At 45.2% G+C, this 22,482-nt stretch overlaps 1 long non-coding RNA gene across 1 annotated transcript; it reads left to right on the forward strand.

Moving 5' to 3' along the window:
• Positions 1–9,466: 9,466 nt before the first annotated feature.
• LOC142486451 (uncharacterized) lies at positions 9,467–12,960 on the forward strand. Its single transcript, XR_012798969.1, has 3 exons — positions 9,467–10,152; positions 10,787–10,943; positions 12,712–12,960. It is a non-coding gene; the product is annotated as an uncharacterized LOC142486451 (long non-coding RNA).
• The last annotated feature ends 9,522 nt before the right edge of the window (positions 12,961–22,482 follow it).

Consider the following 22,482-nt stretch of genomic DNA (forward strand, 5'->3'; position numbering starts at 1 on the left):
TACTCAATGTACCTGGCCCATAGTTCTATATGGTCAGTATACATCTCCAGGGCTTCGCTGAAGACCACAGTATCCTCCCACCAGCCTAGATAGACATTGGCGTAGGTGGGGGCACAGGTGGTCCCCATAATGGTGCCCTGGATCTGATGATATATTTGGTTGTCAAATAGGAAGTCGTTTTTGGGAAAAACAAAATGTAATAATTGGACAACAAACTGATTATGTAAATCTGCCTTATTGTCTCGAGATTTAAGAAAATGCTGAATAGACTTCATAACATATACATGAGGTATGCTGGTATATAGCCATTCTACGTCTAACCCCACTAGAAGAGTTTTGGTTGTAACTATTACATCGTCAAGTTTCAGTAAAACATCCTTTATGTCACAAAGGAAAGACGGAAGTGAACTTACAAAAGGACGAAGGATAGTGTCCACATATATACTTGCATTTGAAGTCAGGTTGTTAATTCCTGACACTATCGGTCTGCCAGGTGGCGGTATCCTCCCTTTATGCACCTTAGGCAGATGATAGAATGTTGCAATTTGGGGGTTGTTAATCATAATAAAGTCAAATTCTTGTTGACTGATCACCTTATTCACTAATCCTTCATTCAGAATGTTCAATAGTTCTTTTTTATACCATTGGGTGGGGTCAGACAGTAGGATTTGATAGCATTTCTTATCACTCAAAAGACCTTTACATTCCTTGACATAGGCCTCTCTATTTAATACCACAACATTTCCGCCATTATCTGACGACTTAATGATAATCTCAGGGTCTTGTTCTAAGTCTTTGAGGGCAATAAGCTCATGATGGGTCAAATTAGTATTCACATATGATCTTGGACGTTTTTGAATATCCACTGTAACCATTTTTGAAAAAGTGTCCACATTTGAACTCGTTTCAAAAGGAGGTGTAAATTTAGATTTGTCTCTTAAATCGGTAAAGGGGCCCTCACCAGGTCCTCTCTCATTCTCCTCTAGGAAACTGTCTAATGTTTTAAGACATTCAAAGTCTCTCTGATCAAATTCTTCAAAAGGTGTATCACGATAATTATTTTGTTGTCGTCTATGGAAGAATTTGTATAATAGTAACTTTCTAGAGAAGAGATTTACATCCTTGATACATTCAAAGATGTCTAGTTGGTGTGTCGGTGAGAAAGATAGACCTTTAGATAGTAACTCAATGTGGTGATTAAGGACTTTATTGGAGAAGTTTATTACTTGTGTTGTTTCTGTCTAGTCTTTTTGGATCCCCATGGTCTTGTTTGACCCTGGTATGCCCAGACTTCCCGATTCATTAGAAAGCCCTCCCTTCCCCCGCCTGGTCTTCCTCTGTGCTCTGAGGGATACCTGGGAGCCTCTAAAAAAGGAAAGGTATTACCAGAGGGGGATGCGAGGGGTACTCTGCTTTCTGCATCTTGTTCCCCCTCACTTGCAGATTGTTCCCAATCAGTGGATGACTCAGGATTGTTTAGTTCTACTTTTCCTCTCTTATTCTTGTTCCTATAACGAAAGACATTTCCCTCTTTGAAGTCTATTTTATCACGGATGAACTCTTTTTGTTTTCATACCCCTGAAGAAGTCTATGTTTATAGCAGGAGATATACTCTAAACAGTTACATGTTCCCTGTTTGATCCTTTATTTTAATATATTCTCTAAAGTCAACTTGGTTCCGTTCATCATTATCCGAGGCTTCTCCTATGTGTTCCTCCCTCGTCACCGCACACCGGAAGCATTGTTACTGATTCCTTTACCACGGAGAGATGAGGCTGGTGCATGGTAGGTGAGATGTCATTGAATCCAGGTGCTGCTTAGTGTGCATGTTTGCGGTAACACACAGTTATACTTGTGGAGGAGGATAGTGCTGTTCTATGGAGAGACATGAGACTGGTGAGAGCTGTGATCTAAAGGGATATTACTGAGAGAGAAGCAAGCAAACGAACACATGTGAGTGGGTCTGCTACCTTCTGTGAATCGGAGGATACCGGAGGTCGACACATAGAGCACTGCCATTTCATCTGAGTGCCAACGACCGAGAGATTTCCTGGGGACACCCGAGGCAATGGCGCAGCCCCCTCCATAGATCGAGGAGAACCAGAGGTCGGTATGTAGAGCACTGCAACACCAGCTGAGTGCCAACGACTGAGAGGGTTCCTGTCAACGCTTGAATCATCTGCTTCACCCGGTAAATATGTTCCATTAGGCATTTCCCTGTCTCGTATTTTAGGGGCTTGCCAATAGATCTATCACTGAAATTGGTAGATAGACTATTTCTTACCTAACGGATTACGCCCCATATGATAGACAGCGTAACACAAGTTTCTTTTATGTGAGGAGACAGTCACACTAATTTTTGAGTGACAATTATTTCCACTATAATATCCGGAATACTGGACTCAGTATTGAGAATTTGCTGTGGGACATTTTTTCATTTAAAGCAGGCCTGCACAACACGCGGGCCGCATGTGGCCTGCCGGCACTCACTGTGCGGCCCGCGGTGGCGGCTTCTATCCCACCCCTCCTCCCGAGCCCCCTTTCCCTGCCCCCGAGAGCCGAGCCTGCTCTCCAACCCTTTGCGAGCCGAGCCCACTCTCCCCTTCCTTCCGCGAGCCGAGCCCGCTCTCCCCTTCCTCCCGCGAGCCGAGCCCGCTCTCCCCTTCCTCCCGCGAGCCGAGCCCGCTCTCCCCTTCCTCCCGCGAGCCGAGCCCGCTCTCCCCTTCCTCCCGCGAGCCGAGCCCGCTCTCCCCTTCCTCCCGCGAGCCGAGCCCGCTCTCCCCTTTCTCCCGCGAGCCGAGCTCCTCTCCCCTTCCGACTAGAGATAAAAAAAACGCCGCCTGACGACGAGAGAGAAAAAAACCTGCAGTCTGCCGAAAGAAAATAAAACGCCGCCTGACGGGAGAAAAAAAAAATGCAGCCGGCGAGAAAAAAAAAATCGCCGCCTGACGACGAGAGAGAAAAAAATGCCGCCTGATGATAAGAGAAAAAAACGCCACCTGACGCCGAGAAAAAAAAACGCTGCCTGACGACAAGAGAAAAAAAAACGCCGCCTTATGACGCAAGAAAAAAAGGCCGCCTGATAACGAGAGAAAAAAAAACACCGGCTGACGACGAGATTAAATATAACGCCGCCTGACAAGTGAAAAAAACCCTCAAACGACGAGAAAAAAAAAACGCCGCCTGACGACAAGAGAAAAAAACGCCGCCTGACGACAAGAGAAAAAAAAACGCCGTCTGACAACGAGAGAGAAAAAAACCTGCAGTCTGCCGAAAGAAAATAAAACGCCGCCTGACGGGAGAAAAAAAAAATGCAGCCGGCGAGAAAAAAAAAATCGCCGCCTGACGACGAGAGAGAAAAAAATGCCGCCTGATGATAAGAGAAAAAAACGCCACCTGACGCCGAGAAAAAAAAACGCTGCCTGACGACAAGAGAAAAAAAAACGCCGCCTTATGACGCAAGAAAAAAAGGCCGCCTGATAACGAGAGAAAAAAAAACACCGGCTGACGACGAGATTAAATATAACGCCGCCTGACAAGTGAAAAAAACCCTCAAACGACGAGAAAAAAAAAACGCCGCCTGACGACAAGAGAAAAAAACGCCGCCTGACGACAAGAGAAAAAAAAACGCCGTCTGACAACGAGAAAAAAAAGCGCAGACGACGAGAAAAAAAACGCCGCCTGACGACGAGAGAAAAAAAACACCGCCTGACAACGAGAGAAGAAAAGCCGCTGCCTGACAACGAGAGAAAATAAAACGCTGCCTGACGAGAGGAAAAAAAAACGCAGCCGACGAGAAAAAAAAACACCGCCTGACGACGAGAGAAAAAAAAACCGCCTGACGACGAGAGAAAAAAACACCGCCTGACGACGAGAGAAAAAAAAATGCTGTGTGACGAGAGAAAATAAAACGCCACCTGACAACGAGAGAAAAAAAATGCCGGCTGACGACAAAATAAAAAAAACGCCGCCTGACGACGAGAGATTAAAAAAACATCGCCTGACAACGAGAGGAAAAAAAAACCTAGCTGCCGAGAAAAAAAAAACCTAGCTGCCAAGAAAAAAAAAACGCACGCGGCGAAAAGAAAAAAACGTTGGCTGACGACGAGAATAAAAAAACGCCGCCTGACGACGAAAGAAAAAAACGCCGCCTGACAACGAGAGAAAAAAACACCGCCTGACGAAGAGAGAAAAAAAAACCACCACCTGAAGACGAGAGAAAAAAAAATCGCCGCCTGACAATGAGAAAAAATACGCCGTCTCACGACGAGAAAAAAAAAAACGACTGACAACGAGAGGAAAAAAAACGCCGCCTGACAACAATAGAAGAAATACGCCGCCTGTCGACGAAATAAAAAAAACGTCGCCTGACAACGAGAGAAAAAAACACCGCCTGACGACGAGAGATAAAAAAAAACGCCGCCTGACAACGAGAGAAAAAAATGCCGCCTGACGACGAGAGATTAAAAAAATGCCGCCTGACGCCGAGAGATTAAAAAAAAAACGCCGCCTTACAATAGAAGAAAAAAAACGCTGCCTGACAACGAGAAAAAAAAACACCACCTGACAATGAGAGAAAAAAACGCCGCCTGACGACGAGAGATTAAAAAAATGCCGCCTGACGACGAGAAAAAAAAACACCACCTGACAATGAGAGAAAAAAACGCCGCCTGACGACGAGAGATTAAAAAAATGCCGCCTGACGACGAGATAAAAAAAAAAACGCCGCCTGACAATAGAAGAAAAAAAACGCCGTCTGACGACGAGAATAAAACGCTGCCTGACGAGAGAGAAAAAACGCAACATGACGTCAAGAGAAAAAAACGCCGCCTCACAACGAGAGAAAAAAAAACGCCGCCTGACAACGAGAGAAAAAAACCGCAGCCTGACGCCGAAATAAAAAAAAACGCCACCTGACGACGAGAGAAAAAACGCCGTCTGACGACGAGAGATAAAAAAAACGCCGCCTGACGACGAGAGGAAAAAAACCGTAGCTGCCGAGAAAAAAAAAACGCACGCGACAAGAAAAAAAAACGCCGCCTGACGACGAGAAAAAAAAACGCCGCCTGACGCCGAAGGAGAAAAAATGCTGCCTGACGACGAGAGAGAAAAAAACCACCGCCTGACGACGAGAGAAAAAAAAATGGCCGCCTGACAATTAGAAAAATAACGCCGTCTCACGACGAGAAAAAAAAAACCGTCTGACAACGAGAGGAAAAAAAACGCCGCCTGACAATGAGAGAAAAAAATACGCCGCCTGACGACGAGAGATTAAAAAAACGCCGCCTGACGACGAGAGATTAAAAGAACGCCGCCTGACGACGAAGATTTAAAAAAAACCGCCGCCTGACAATAGAAGAAAAAAACGCCGTCTGACGACGAGAAAAAACGCTGCCTGACGAGAGAAAAAAAAACGCCGTCTGACGACGAGAAAAAAATGCTGCCTGACGAGAGAAAAAAAACGCAACATGACGACGAGAGAAAAAAACGCCGCCTCACAACGAGAGAAAAAAAAACGCCGCCTGACAACGAGAGAAAAAAAAAAGCCGCCTGACAACGAGAAATAAATAAAACGCCGCCTGACGACGAGAGGAAAAAAAACATAGCTGCCGAGAAAAAAAAACCGCACCTGGCGAAAAAAAAAAAAACGCCACCTGATGACGAGAAAAAAACACTGCCTGACGAGAGAAAAAAAAACGCCGCCTGACGACGAGAGAAAAATAAGCCGCCTGACAACGAGAGATTAAAAAAAAAACGCCGCCTGACGCAAGAAAAAAAAAACGCAACATGACTTACAAGAGAAAAAAAAACGCAGCCTCACATCGAGAAAAAAACAAGAGAGAAAAAAATGCCGCTTGAGGACGAGTGGAAAAAAACGCCACCTGACAACGAGAAAAAAAAAACGCCGCCTGACGATGAAATAAAAAAAAACGCCACCTGACGACGAGAGAAAAAACGCCGCCTGACAACGAGAGATAAAAAAAACGCAGCCTGACGCCGAGAGGAAAAAAAAACGTAGCTGCCGAGAAAAAAAAACCGCACCCGGCGAAAAGAAAAAGCCTGACATCGAGAAAAAAACGAGAGAGAAAAAAATGCCGCTTGAGGACGAGTGGAAAAAAAACACCACCTGACGCCGAGACAAAAAACGCCGCCTGACAACGAGAGAAAAAAACCACCGCCTGACGACGAGAGAAAAAAAAACCGCCGCCTGACGCCGAGAGACAAAAAAAGCCGCCTGATAACAAGAGAAAAAAATGCCTCCTGACGACAAGAGAAAAAAAACCACAACATGACGACGAGAGAAAAAAAAACGCAGCCTGACAACGAGAAAAAAAACGCCGCCTGCCGCCGAAAGAAAAAAAAACGCTGCCTGACGACGAGAGAGAAAAAAAACCACCGCCTGACGACGAGAGAAAAAAAAATCGCCGCCTAACAATGAGAATAATAACTCCGTCTCACGACCGAGAAAAAAAAAAAAATGTCTGACAACGAGAGGAAAAAAAACGCCGCCTGACAACGAGAGAGAAAAACCCCACCTGACGACAAGAGAAAAAAAACGCAACATGACGACGCAAGAAAAAAAAACGCCGCCTGACGAGAGATTAAAAAAACTGCTTGAGGACGAGTGGAAAAAAAACGCCGTCTGATGCCGAGAGACAAAAAACGCTGCCTGACGACGAGAGAAAAAAAAACCAACGCCAGACGACGAGAGAAAAAAAAACGCTGCCTGACAACGAGAGAAAAAAAAACCAACGCCAGACGACGAGAGAAAAAAAAAATCGCCGCCTGACAATGAGAAAAAAAACGCCGTCTCACGACGAAAAACAAAACGCCACCTGACGACGAGAGAAAAAAATGCCGCTTGAGGACGAGTGGAAAAAAAACGCCGCCTAACGCTGAGAGACAAAAAATGCCGCCTGACAACGAGAGAAAAATACGCCTCCTGACGACAAGAGAAAAAAAAACGCAACATGACAACGAGAGAAAAAAAACCGCAACCTGATAATGAGAAAAAAAAATGCCGTCTGACGCCGAAAGAAAAAAAAACGATGCCTGACGACGAGAGAGAAAAAAACCTCCGCCTGACAACGAGAGAAAAAAAACGCCGCCTCACAACGAGAGATAAATAAAACGCCGCCTGACGACGAGAGGAAAAAAAACATAGCTGCCGAGAAAAAAAAACCGCACCCGCCGAAAAGAAAAAAAACGCCACCTGACGACGAGAATAAAAAAACGCCACCTGACGACGAGAAAAAAACGCTGCCTGACGAGAGAAAAAAAAACGCCGCCTGACGACGAGAGAAAAAAACGCCGCCTGACAACGAGAGATTAAAAAAAAACGCCGCCTGACGCAAGAAAAAAAAAACGCAACATGACTACAAGAGAAAAAAAACGCAGCCTCACATCGAGAAAAAAACGAGAGAGAAAAAAATGCCGCTTGAGGACGAGTGGAAAAAAACGCCACCTGACAACGAGAAAAAAAAACGCCGCCTGACGACGAAATAAAAAAAAACGCCACCTGACGACGAGAGAAAAAACGCCGCCTGACAACGAGAGATAAAAAAAATGCAGCCTGACGCCGAGAGGAAAAAAAACGTAGCTGCCAAGAAAAAAAAACTGCACCCGGCGAAAAGAAAAAGCCTGAAATCGAGAACAAAACGAGAGAGAAAAAAATGCCGCTTGAGGACGAGTGGAAAAAAAACACCACCTGACGCCGAGAGACAAAAAACGCCGCCTGACAACGAGAGAAAAAAACCACCGCCTGACGACGAGAGAAAAAAAAACGCCGCCTGACGCCGAGAGACAAAAAAAGCCGCCTGATAACGAGAGAAAAACATGCCTCCTGACGACAAGAGAAAAAAAACCACAACATGACGACGAGAGAAAAAAAAACGCAGCCTGACAACGAGAGAGAAAAAAAACCACCGCCTGACGACAAGAGAAAAAAAAAATCGCCGCCTGACAATGAGAATAATAACGCCGTCTCACGCCGAGAAAAAAAAAAACGTCTGACAACGAGAGGAAAAAAAACGCCGCCTGACAACGAGAGAAAAAAACGCCGCCTGACGACGAGAGATTAAAAAAACGCCGCCTGACGACGAGAGATTAAAAAAAACGCCGCCTGACAACGAGAGAAAAAAACGCCTCCTGACGACAAGAGAAAAAAAACGCAACATGACGACGCAAGAAAAAAAAACGCCGCCTGACGAGAGATTAAAAAAACTGCTTGAGGACGAGTGGAAAAAAAACGCCGTCTGATGCCGAGAGACAAAAAACGCTGCCTGACGACGAGAGAAAAAAAAACCAACGCCAGACGACGAGAGAAAAAAAAAAACGCCGCCTGACAATGAGAAAAAAAACGCCGTCTCACGTCGAGAAAAAAAAACCGCCTGACAACGGGAGAAAAAAATACGCCGCCTGATGACGAGAGAAAAAAAACTGCAGCCGACGAGAGAGAAAAAACGCCACCTGACGACGAGAGAGAAAAAAATGCCGCTTGAGGACGAGTGGAAAAAAAACGCCGCCTAACGCCGAGAGACAAAAAATGCCGCCTGACAACGAGAGAAAAATACGCCTCCTGACGACAAGAGAAAAAAAACCACAACATGACGACGAGAGAAAAAAAAACGCAGCCTGATAATGAGAAAAAAAAATGCGGTCTGGCGCCGAAAGAAAAAAAAACGATGCCTGACGACGAGAGAGAAAAAAACATCCACCTGACGATGAGAGAAAAAAAAATCGCCACCTGACAATGAGAAAAAAAACGCCGTCTCACGACGAGAAAAAAAAAAACGTCTGACAACGAGAGGAAAAAAAACGCCGCCTGACAACGAGAGAAAAAAAAAACGCCGCCTGACAACGAGAGAAAAGAAAGCCGCCTGACAACGAGAGATTAAAAAAACGCCGCCTGTCGACGAGAGATAAAAAGAAAAACGCCGCCTTACAATAGAAGAAAAAAAACGCCGTGTGACGACGAGAAAAAAACGCCGCCTGACGAGAGAAAAAAAACCGCCGTCTGACGACGAGAAAAAAACGCTGCCTGACGAGAGAAAAAAACCGCCGTCTGACGACGAGAAAAAAACGCTGCCTGCCGAGAGAAAAAAAAACGCAACATGACGACGAGAGAAAAAAAACGCCGCCTGACAACAAGAGGAAAAAAAAAACGTAGCTGCCGAGAAAAAAAACGGACGCGGCGAAAAGAGATTAAAAAAAAACGCCTCCTGACGACAAGAGAAAAAAAACTGCAACATGACGACGAGAGAAAAAAAAACGCAGCCTGACAACGAGAAAAAAAAACGCCGCCTGACGCCGAAAAAAAAAAAAAACGCTGCCTGACGACGAGAAAAAAAAATGCCACCTGACGTCGAGAGAAAAAAAAATGCCGCTTGACAACGAGGAAAAAAATTGCCGCCTGACGCTGAGAGAAAAAAAAACGCCGCCTGAATACGAGAGAAAAAAACGCCTCCTGACAACAAGAGAAAAAAAAACGCAACATGACGACGAGAGAAAAAAAAACGCAGCCTGACAACGAAAAAAGAAACGCCGCCTGACAATGAAAAAAAAACACCGTCTCACGACGAGGAAAAAAATAAAACGTATGACGACGAGAGGAAAAAAAACGCCGCCTGACAACGAGAGATTAAAAAAAACGCCACCTGACGACAAGAGAAAAAAAACGCCGCCTGACGAGAGAAAAAAAACGCAGTCTGATGACGTGAAAAAAACGCTGACTGACGAGAGAAAAAAAACGCCGCCTGACGAGAGAAAAAAAAACGCCGCTTGACGACGAGAGGAAAAAAAACTCACCTGACGACGAGAGAAAAAACCGCCGCCTGACGACGAGAGATAAAAAAAACGCCGCCTGACAAGAGAAAAAAAACGCCGCCTGACGAGAGAGAAAAAACGCTGCCTGACGACGCACCTTGGCACCCAGTCAAATATATTGGACCAATTTAAGACATTTTTATGGAACAGGGAGGGTGCTTCCTGTAGAAACATGAATGTGTAATTTGTATACCCCACAAAAATACACGACACCGTACCTTGATTAGAAGCGGAGTAACATAAATCAGCTACCAGAAAGCATTTGGATCTCAACTTAAATAGCTAATCATTTAACCGTTGGTTAAAACCAAGACTCTGCCTTATCAGGTAAAAGCAATAATAACTTTATTAATCAGACTTGCATATGAAAATCATCTTTCCGCCATGTGTTTAGACAGTGTAGTAAAAGGCTAATCTAAATGTATTTTGATATTTAAGAATGGGGATTATGCTACATTGATTAAGTACTGCAGCGTTAGAAGAGGTGGATATTACCTACTAATTTTAGGTGTAATAGAATTCCCATTGGGATCAGAATATACTTCCTCCTGATCTTTTAGCATGGTTTTTCTTAAAGAATACATCCCAGATTGTGCAGCCAATACACAGACTGGGCTTCCCATATAAAAATCCATAAACTTCACTCACTAGCATCAAATGTTTTTTTACTTATTTTAGCTTGATATATATTTTTTGTGTGCAGTTTATTAGATTATTAAACACTGCACTCTGACTTTTACTAATACATATCAGTTTATTCACTGAAACATGACGACCACTTATTATTCATACTCCATTTCTGCTGCCCTTACATCTTGGTGTGTGAATGTGATAATATAGGCCACATCTGTCTTTTTAGCTTAAATTGTCAGTCTGCTCGCAGAGAGCATTAGAGGGTCTTGGTCCGTCTGTCTGGTAGCTATGTCTGTCGGCTCACACAGAATCTATATCTCTTTGGTAGCTGCTATATATCTGAAGAACATGGTGACTCAGTACTGGCCAGATTGAGAGCCTCGTGCAGAAGAAGTTGTTTTTCCATTCACTATCCATGAAAACGACCGTCAGGAGATCCGGGATAACATTGTGGAGGGAATCATCCGTTCTCCAGATCTAGTGAGGTAAAGCATATTTACATAAAGGAGGATATCATTTCCTTTATATACTCCACTAGCTGAGAGACCCGGCGTTGCCCGTGAGTTAAATTTCCTGCTCCCTCCTCTCCCCCCTATTTGTGTGCTCCCCCTCTCCCAGCCCCCAGAGGGAAGGAGGGACAGTGGACAGGAGGGGGGGGGGCAGTGGACAGGAGGGAGGGGGGACAGGAGGGAGGGGGGGGGCAGTGGACAGGAGGTGGGGGGACAGTGGACAGGAGGGGGGGGACAGAAGACAGGAGGGGGGGGACAGTGGGAGGTGAGGTGAGTGAGCGCTGGTGAGGGAGGTGAGGCCTTTTTTATAAGGGGGCTGGTAGCCATGAGTGTTTATTATAGACAGAGGGTGGCCCTCACCCCACACAAAGCATGTCCGCCCACTCTGTGTGACATTGACACACCGACTGGCTATGTCTGGATTCTGATTGACCCCGCAGCGCGGGTAAATCCTGTAGCCTCTCTGATAGAGGGAGCAACCGTCACGTGCCAAGGGGGGGTGGGGGGAGCAGGGGGTGAGCGCCCGGACAGTGACGGGTCTTTGGGCGGGAAAACACGCACCTGACAGGAGCTGGGCGGGAACAGACCGCCTCAGTATTGGCAACGCCGCCATCTTGTGTGACCTTACGCGAGTGCCCAGCAGAGGGGGTGAGAAGTAGTGAATAATTTAACAGTTGAGAAGAGCGCATAGAGATATGCCGGTGCGGAGATATGCTGTTGCGGAGCGCAGATAGAAAACGGGACATAAATAATTGGTAAGTGCGTAGGTAAAGCAAGAAATGCACAGCGTGGCTGGCGGTGATGATTTAATGAAAATTAATAATATACTTTACACAGGATGGGGAATAAATAGAAAACGGGACATATTGTGAAAGTGGCCATTGAATGTAGCGACACTTGTGCATGAGCGTATAGAGAAAGGGACATTTGAGAGGAGCGCATAGAGATATGCATGTGCGGAGCGCACATGTCAGTTGGTGTTGCGGCCATTTTAGAAAATCTTAATGAAACAGGACATATTAAAATGTTAAGTGTGTGTGTGTGTGTGTGTGTGTGTGTGTGTGTGTGTGTGTGTGTGTGTGTGTGTGTGTGTGTGTGTGTGTGTGTGTGTGTACACACAGGGGTGAGAGTGTGAGATGAACTTACCAAGGACTCCGCAGGGCTTCTTTGGTGGTATGCTGTCAGTGCAAGTGTGTGACAGTGAAGTAGGTGTGTGTCAGTGATGTCAGTGTAAGTTTTGGCCAATGACAGTCGTGTGGGCGGTGTGTGTCACAGTGGGGCGTACCTCTTGGGCAATGACAGTCGGGGTGGCCACGGACCAATCACATTCACCGCAGCTAGTACCAACCTTTGATTTTATATATTAAAGATGGGAGGCAGAGGATTCAAGGTGAGGAGTTTACCGTCTGTGGGATTGAGAGCTGATACAAATAATGACATTGTTAATTGCCAGGTCAGGGCTTGTATCAGCTTTGCTTTCATGAGTGTGACATGAACATGTTCAGTTTAGCATAGTGAACAAGAAGCTTCCATTCAATTCTGCCAGGCCACCTCATCTGTTGCTCTATTCTGTTTGCTAATATAGTGTGTCCACAGTAAAAGAGCTGCGGACCTCCTGCAAGTAAATACAGCGTGCCTCTTTTAGTGTGGGCACCCTGTAGGAAAGAGCCTGCAGAAAGTGTTGTCCGCAATAGGGAATATCCGAATGTTTAGAATATATTTCTAATAGTGTTTCTGTTCTCAGGGCTCAACTAACCCTTTGTTTGTGTGTCATCATCAAACATGACTTCCCAGGCCGCTGGACAGGCATAGTGGACAAAATAGGATTCTACCTGATGTCACACAACAGTGGGAGCTGGCTAGGCAGCCTGCTCTGCTTGTATCAGCTTGTAAAGACCTATGAGTAAGCGGGAGATTATGCACCAACCAGTGAACCAGCTCTCATTTCTGCGTTTTGAAGGTTGTCTAGACTGCATTAAAAAGCATTTTGTGTTCTTGGGGGGGAGGGCGGGGGGTGGGGGTCAGTTGTGGGAGCCAACTATCTGCTCCAATTATATACATTACCACATAACGTCACCAAATTCTCCTGTTGCAGATCTGCCTCTATAGAAACACTAAGCGCAGCAACAAGAATATAAAAGCTTTTGTAATTTATTCAAAAGGATATGTGAATTGTCTCTTTTTTTTGTACTCAAATTTTATTAAATGCATCGAAAAAACAGAAAAGGGAAAGTACATCATTACTTTGGTTACACATCTCAAGGTGCGCATATATCTCACAATGATTTTCTATTACATATAAAAAATCTTGGCATCTACTGTCATGAGAGAACAGACAATATATAGAATAACCGGGCCAGATTGAATAAGACTAGGATATAGTAAACTGAATGGGTTTATTTCCTATGAGCAGAACAGACAATACATCAAGCAAATAACATTACAGAAATATTTACAACGACTGGGGTTGGACAAGGAGATATTCAGCCGAATAGCAGCTCCTTAGTTGTTATAGGTCACGACAAGCACAGGAATAAGGGGTGAAAGCAACATATAGACACAGGCCCCCCATTCCTAACATGGCATTTCAGTTATTGGTGAACAATTACCTTGTCTCAATCACAGGTTGCCAGGTAACGCGAGAAGCAGGGTTTGCCCAGCCCCCCATTAATACACCCCTCCCCTGTAGCTACTTGGCCAGCCCATTTATAAAAAAACTATGACCTGATGCCTTCGTTGTCATCCTGTCTAGCAAAAATGCTTATTGGGCAGGGATCTTTCATGTAGGGTGTTACGTTTGACAGGTCACAATGGTTAGTATCCATCTGTGAGAGCTGGCTTCATAGGCAATGAGGCGAGTCACCTCTATTGATGTACAGGTTTTTTCTCACCTCTGAGAACTTCTCCACAACAAAGCCTTTCAAGTAGCCTCCTTTGATTGTACAATTACATATCAAAGCGGCCATTTGGCATGCTTCCAAACCACAGTTATACTAAAAACAGCGATAACTCATAACTATATTTCACATGTCATAAATCAGATTAAAGATATGTATGCAACCTGTGTTCGTTGCATAGGAAAACATATCAAAATGTCAGCCTTGTAGCACAAACACATACAGAGATATGGTTCTATGGGGTTTACATTATGACAAATACACAGTTAACCCCTCTCTCCATGTTAATACATAACATAGCAATGAATTCTGCTGAAGTGGGGGAATTCAGATCAACATATACACAGATCCCATTAACCCCTCATATCCATATCATGATAACAGGATATATACCATAACACACTGTACTGCAGCGGTAATACATCTAAGACCTGGGACAATTTGGCTGAAGCGGGGAACTGCAGATCCACATATACACAATATGGTTAACCCTTTCCCTCCCAACATGATTTATACACACATAGTAATATAACACAGACTGCTGGGGAAATACATCTCAGACCTGGGGCAATTCTGCTGAAGCAGGGGGATGCAGATCAACATATACACAGATCCCATTAACCCCTCATACCCCGATCATGACATATACCTAGTACAATTCTCTCCCTTTCACTGATATAACAATAGATTACATTTTCCTACCCATCTATATGCAGAGTCGAGCTCGGCCCAACCAGTGGGTTTCATCTTTGTGATTGGATGGGTCTAGAGAGGAAATTAGAGAAAGGAAAGAACTTAGAAGAAGAGGGAAGGACATGACAAGGGGGAAGGCGGGGTGAGGGGGAGGACAAGGTAAAAAGGGGGAGTGGGAAAGCAGGAGGAGGAGGGATGGGCAAAGTAGAGGAGGAGGGGGCGGTCCGCCGATCCACTGGCCCAACTCGTTCCTTACACATAGTCAGAGCATTGATATTTTTGGGTATTAGGCGTTGGGTCCTTTATTTTGTCTCTAAAACTCTGCTACAGTGGGTCCTAGTTCCGGCCAGGTCTCTGAGCTACCCACGGTTCCCAAGTCCTGTAGAAGTCTTCAGCCGACTGTCTCAGGAAAGCCATCTTTTCCATTTCCATAACCTTGTTGATTCCCCCTATAACCGCTCTCCTAGAAGGGTGGGCTAATTTCTTCCATTAGGCCGCAATAGCACACCTTGCTGCTGTAAGAATAAATGAGATTAGCTTTTTCACCTGGCTCTTTTACAGGCTTTGCTAATAGGAAAACCAACGGGTTGATAGGAACAGAAAGGTCCGTAACTTCCCTAATAAGGGCTTGGATCATTTCCCAGTAATTTTGGATAACCGGGCATGACCACCAAATGTGGACCATGTCGCCCTTCTGTCCACATACTCCCCAACAGAGATCAGACACCAGAGGGTATATCCGCTTCAAGCGTGCTGGGGTGAGGTACCAATAATACATCATTTTATAGATATTTTCTTTAATTATAGAGCACATGGATGTTTTAGAGGCAAATTCCCATATGTCCTCCCATTCGTCTCTTTCTATTTCAATATTAAGATCTGTGGCCCATCTTGTCATGAAGTCATGATCAGAGGTGTCCACAGCTGACTCCACTCCCGCATAGATCCTAGTGATCAGGCCCTTTTGATAGCAGCCTGACGACGAGAAAGAAAAAAAAACGCCGCCTGACGGGAGAAAAAAAAACGCCGCCTGACGAGAAAAAAAAACTGCCGCCTGATGACAAGAGAAAAAAACCCACTGCCTGGCGACGGGAGAGAAAGAAAACGCCGCCTGACGAGGGGAGAGAAAGAAAACGCCGCCTGACGAGGGGAGAGAAAGAAAATGCCGCCTAACGACGAGAGAAAAAAAACCTGCCACCTGATGACATGCCCCTTTATAAAGCTCAATGCTCGACACGCTGGATTCAAAACCTGGTATGGCTATTAAGGGCAGGTACTAAAGATACCACTACGAATGTTTCAATGTTTTATCTAAATATGGCGCTTAAATATCACACAGTCCATGGGATGTAACGTCCATGTGACGGTTAATGTCCTTTATGGGACCCTCCCCTGAATGTCCAATTGATGGAGATGGAATTGCTGGCAACTCCTCCTAGAAGAAATTAAACAAGCACACCATTGCGCGGTATCTCAGAACTACGACACACTCAAGCAGGCAATGATAGTGCCTACTTACAATCCATCAAATAACAGTGCAGTGGAGACAATCTGTGCTTTAACCTCTTCTTATCTGTCAACACGAATCCCACGTGTTGGTCTCTCTGCTCCGAGTTACAATTGCTATCAGGTACTTCCCCCAATGGTTGCAGTTGGTCACATGGAGAGAGCAAGAAGCACAGAATAGTGTAGATGGCACAAACAATTTATTTTAAAACAGCTAACACAGCCAATAAAATACTCACATAACCAGTGAGTGCACGAACATCACTAAAATGCCGTCCGCATCATGCAAAGATTTCCCTCAGAGCCTTGGATTAAGAGTCAGCGCTCATATCACCTCTCCACGGAGTGCCCAAACTGTACGATGCTCCGTGGTGTGTTCCGGCGCTAGTCGTGTGACTTCACCGCTTTGCGCCACTCACTGCTCTGGAATATCTCCTACAGACGGCGTCACCAGGCTCCTCCTCTCCTAACTCGTTTCGTGACTGACGGTGACCACGAAGTAGAAACGGCTTTAAGATGAACAAGGCAACTGTTCTACGAAAAGGGTAACAAAGCCGATAAACTATTAGCAAAAAAATTAAAAGGACTAAAAGCAATAACAGGGGTTTACGCAATAAGGACAAGGAAAGGTCACCCATGATCCAGAAGAAGACTAGACACAATTGGTGCACTGCTAGAGAGATGGCAGGGCTCAAAGAGGAAGAGGATATGACTTTGTAAATGGTTGCTATAGAAACGAAAAATGCTTGTTACATTAGAATACATTAAAAACATAATTCAGAGCTGTATGAGAAAATAATTGTAGCATTTTTTTTAATAGTACAGGACCGCTTTATTTAAAAAAAAATCACGTAGGATATTGCTTGTCTGCAGCTTTGAATGTAATATAGACCATCATTTAGTTATAGGGGTGCACCTCAATTTGAGGTATTATATGGATTCTCTTTAGTGTGTATATATTAGTAGCTTTTTATAAACTCAATCCTGAGTCTGCACTCCCCCCCCCCCTTCCCCTCCCCCCAGGAAGAAAATTAAATCTTGCGATAAAAAGTAAAATGAAGCGTCTTTACATTTTTTTAGTCTAAATCATATTATTATAAATGTCCCACTCGGCTCATCTACTATGCATATGCTATAGTATGTTATCACATTGTGGATATCGTAAGACAAAATAAAAAAAATAGTGATGCTGTAAATCAAGTGAATGTTCACACGATACCACTATATAATCCAATCAGTCACTCAAACCAGTAAGAGTCTATATTGGTATTATTGTAATGCACAAATCCTTGTTTCATCCAGGTAAAAACTATTCATGGATGAATCAACAGCCCAGGCATGGTATGCTGCTGGGTCTGGAGTGGGAGGAGATGTGAAGGGACAAAGGAGATGGTGTCTAGGGCTAGGGGTGATCAAGCTGGGGGAGGGGGCAGCCACCAAAAAAGCAGAGCATGTGGGTGTCTCCCCAGCCAGAGCAGCGCCAGCCCAGCAGGAGATATCCTGGCAGCCGGGGGAAGCCTTTGCCAAGTCCATCTTAGAGGGGCTGCTCCCATTGAGGTAGTATCGAAGTGGCGATGTAATAATAATATAACAATATAATGAACATTTACCTAAGCTATTTATACTAATGAGTGGGAAGCCTATAAATACCCAGATAGAAATGGATGTATTGATTCCTGAAGATGTTAGTGAAACGCGTACAATCTGTCAAAACTGTGCAGAGAACGCGACAAGGAGTCGTGGCAACCGGTACCAGCGCGTCTGACCGCTTCTGCCCACAGTCAAGTCGGCACCGAAAGTGACGTAGGAACACGGAGGGGATACGTGCGCCGGGGATTGAGACGTCACGGATCAGCACTCGTTCCATGCCCTGTACTCATGTACAATGTGAGTGGATCTATACTTATACCTGCTGTTATTCACAATATATATTGAAACACACCACACTACAGTGTATGCGAGTTTCTTTCCTTGCTTTTGGAGTTATACAAGAGGATTGCAACCTAACCTTGGAGAGCCCAACATGGATGTCTCCTTCCACTACGGCTCCAGTTAGAGAGAGAATGAATCTATGACATGCCTTTAACCTAGAGCAGGCATGCCCCCAATGGATATTTTTGCGGCCCGCTCACAACCAGCGCGGCGGCGGTCGTGTGTGTCGGCGAGCGCGTGGGCGGCGGTAAAAAGTTTTGGCCGCGGGAGAAGCGGGTGTTGGGGAAGTGAGTAGCACGGGCGGAAGTAAAATCTGTCCTGCAGGGGCTGGAGGCGTACGGTGGCCGGGTGCAGTCAATCTGCACTCATGCCGTGTGTGGGAGAACACGGGGGCGGAGTCAAAACCCCGGCGGAGAGACTGCATTCTCCTTGAAGCCTGGTAAACCAGAGAGATCATGGCCGCCCCCCTCCATGAGGTGCAGAGAGTTCAGCAGTTCAGTGGAGATCCCACGGACAGGGGTATGTCTTCACAGCAGCCCCCCTCCCCCCTGTCAAATCTCTGTGTGAGCTGCACGTGCAGAAGGAGATCTGTGTGTGTGTGTGTGTTTGTCTGTGTGTGTTTGTCTGTGTGTGTGTGTGTGTGTGTGTGTCTGAGTGTGTGTGTGTGTGTGTGTGTGTGTGTCTGAGTGTGTGTGTGTGTGTGTGTGTGTGTCTGAGTGTGTGTGTGTGTCTGTGTGTGTGTGTGTGTGTGTGTGTGTCTGATTGTGTGTGTGTGTGTGTGTGTGTGTGTGTGTGTGTGTGTGTGTGTGTGTGTGTGTGTGTGTGTGTGTGTGTGTGTGTGTGTGTGTGTGTGTGTGTGTGTGTGTGTGTGTGTCTGAGAGAGAGAGAGAGAGTCAGGGAGAGGAGGAGAGAGAGTGCCTGTATCCCTGTGCCCCTGTCCCTCTGTCCCTGTGTCCCTGTGTCCCTGTGCCCCTGCCCCCCTGCGCCCTTGTCCCTGTGCTGCTGTCCCTGTGCCCCTGTCCCTGTGCCCCTGTGCCTCTGTGCCTCTGTCCCTCTGTCTCTCTGTCCCTCTGTCTCTGTGTCTCTGTGTCTCTGTCCCTCTGTCCCTGTGCCTTTGTCCCTCTGTGCCCCTGTGTCCCTGTGTTCCTGTGTCCCTGTGCCCCTGTCCCTGTGTCCCCCTGTCCCTGTGTCCGTGTCCCTCTGTCCCTGTGTCCCTTTCTCCCTGTCTCCCTCTGTGTCTGTGTCCCTGTGTCCCTGTGTCCCTGTGTGCCTGTGTCCCTGTGTGCCTCTGTCCCTCTGTCCCTGTGTGCCTGTGCCCCTGTGTCCCTGTGCCTCTGTCCCTGTGCCTCTGTCCCTGTGCCTCTGTCCCTGTGCCTCTGTCCCTGTGTCCCTGTGCCTGCGCCTGTGTCCCTGTGCCTCTGCCCCTGTATCCCTGTGCCTCTCTCTCTCTCTCTCTCTCTCTCTCTCTTTCTCTCCCTCTCTCTCTCTCTCTCTGCCTCTCTCTGCGCCTCTCTCTCTGCGCCTCTCTCTCTGCCTCTCTGTCTCTCGTTTTTATCTTAACTGCCCTATACCTACACCGAAATAACCTATTCTGCTTTCTTCCGGATCTGACTCAAGTTTCACGCGGGGGACATCGGAAGACAGGTAGGAAACACCTCCCCTGCAGTATAGTACCTTGAGGGACTGCGGATCAGGTAAGATTCCAGGCGGGATTGCTGCTTTGGAAATCAAGAGGGGCATCCCGACACTGGTTAATGGGTTCAGAAGTCATTCACATCTGGCTTTTTTAGTTTTTATTTTCGTTTTGTGAGGTACACACACACACACACACACACACACACACACACACACACACACACACACACACACACACACACACACACCTTTTCGAAATAAACCTACGTTTCTATGAAAATGTAAGTTTTTTTTTTTTTGCGGCCCACCTAGACTTAAACCTTGTTTATTTGGCCCTTGTTAGCATTTGAGTTTGACATGCTTGACCTAGAGGATATTTGTGAGTGGAACCTCATTTCATCGCACTGGCCGCACTATTGTGTTTTCTATTATTCTTTCATATATTTGCTGTGAACACCCTGTGCTCCCCTCACCTGGAAGACAACAAGAATCGTAAAGACCAAGGAACCATCTACAGAGGAATTTTTTTTCTAGCGCTGCTTTTCATTTATTACCACACGAGATTTATTCACTATCGGTTGTGCTGATGATAAATTAGTTATTCTCTCAAATATGTGGTGTTATCACTTACATGTTGTAATATTTGTTCACTTTAACTTCATAATTTATGTGCACAAGTATTGTATTGCACTGTTCAGTGTGTTAAGTGTGTATTATACACATTAAACCCTACACCCTTCCAGTAATTAGGAGCGCCCGATTACATCTCTTTTTCTCTAGCTGCTCCCATTGCCCCGTTTAAACTTCCCTCCACGGACCCTGGGTAATTCAGGCGAGCCCTTGCCTCCTGATTAGTCAGTGAACAGCAGCCACGCTGTGATTAGTCACCAGCCCCTCTACCATGCTTTTCTATGGCAGCGGTGAAGCTAGATAAGGGAACCCGATCAGCGCTCCACGGCTCATTCGGATCCTAACGTGTAGGTGATTTAAGCGGTGAGATCCGAGGCTTTGTCATGGACGCGGGAGCAAGACTTTTCAGCTGGACTTCTGAAAGCGCTCTGCCGCAAATTTTACCTGGTATGGACAGTCCCTACCCCCATTGGAGAGTGGAAGCAAGCCCTGGATAACCGTTTGATGTGGCACTCAGCACTGTGTCAGAATTCACCCCTGTATGCCCTGTTTTTGTGAGTATCGCTCCGATTTGTGTTTTTGTGCTGGGCTTGCTGGCTTCGGCTGGAATAAAATGTTTTTATTGAACGGCTTTGTCCTGCCTTTTGCCTTAATCACCTCGGTTAAGTTCCTGTCTCCCGTCACAGTAAGCATTAAACAATAGATAAAACACAAATTAACAATTTCAGTCTAAAGGTTAAAGCAGCAACAGGTCTTGTTATTTTGTGTATAACCATACATCTCTAATAACTTACCTGCATACTCTAGCTTCAACACATTTCAATAAATAGAAGTCTATCAGTAATTGTACAGTTTTTTTGTATTTCAGAGCCCCAAATTATTTTGTATAATTAGAGAAATCCTGCAGGAGGTAAGCGGAGCACAGCAGAGCAAATGCAGGGGCTATACACCAGAATGAATAAAAATCCTTTATTGCATGATCGACATCATGGTAGTGGACAAGTAAAATCTCTTACGCGTTTCAGGCTTCTGCCCTTTATCAAAGAGAACTGTTTTACTCTCTGCAACCGCTCTGTTAATGTAGGTTTTCCCCCGCTAACAGCTGATCTCAGTAAGATGATTTGCGCGCGAGTTCGCCAGGCTACGATCTCATTGGCTGACTGATATAGCCAATGGAATGAATGAAACCATTATACTGTGCTTGGCAAGTGCGGGTAGTGTCTCCGATCAACAGCGCGGCTGCAGTGTAAGTCAGAAAGAAACAATGTGTGTAGCAACATTAAAACCTAGTCAAAAACAATGTATCAATACAGGAAAATCAAGAAAAACAAACTACTCGGCTGAAATGATGGTGAGGAGGTAATAAAATACAAGAAATAGTATGAGTCATATGACAAGGCTATTGATATTATTGTGATGTAGTAATATGGGTTAGCTGATAGTATGGTAAAGCTTTACTAGCCTAATAATAATGTAGTTACATAAGTCTATTAGTAGTTATCCAATTAAACCTATATATTCTTCTAGATATTAATTACATTATTAGACTATTCACTATATCAGCCTTGTTTGTGTAAAGGATGTTGGGAACTGTCATAGTACATTTTTGATCATAAGCATTTATATAAACAGAACAGATACATCAGGAACAGAAACATACAGATAAATACTTGATAGGAGTGGGTAGTGTACCATCATAAGCCTGAAACGCGTAAGAGATTTTACTTGTCCACTACCATGATGTCGATCATGCAATAAAGGATTTTTATTCATTCTGGTGTATAGCCCCTGCATTTGCTCTGCTGTGCTCCGCTTACCTCCTGCAGGATTTCTCTACTTGTCTATTACCAGCGTGATGCACGCCCAAGGAATTGCTGATACCTTCCAACCGTGAGTACCCCAGTCCGCTCACCTGCGCCCTGGGGGTTATGTTCCTAGTACCCATATACTTCCTAGGGGGACTTCAAACTGTTCTTAGGTTATCAGATATTTATTACTGATTTTACCATTAGATACAGGTCCCGCCCGCTACAGAGAGGAAGGGGTTAACTCAATGGAACACATGGCACTTATATTGTGAAGACGGCTTTTCCACTTTGTCATTATAAATACATGATATATATCTTTACAAGGAATACCATATAGCTGAGCACGGTATTGGGGATTTTTCTCCTACTTTTCACTGATTATCTATACAACCGTCAGCTTGCTATTGTGGATAT

Source organism: Ascaphus truei, unplaced genomic scaffold, assembly GCF_040206685.1.
Source record: "Ascaphus truei isolate aAscTru1 unplaced genomic scaffold, aAscTru1.hap1 HAP1_SCAFFOLD_875, whole genome shotgun sequence".
NCBI classification, from domain to species: Eukaryota; Metazoa; Chordata; class Amphibia; order Anura; family Ascaphidae; genus Ascaphus; species Ascaphus truei.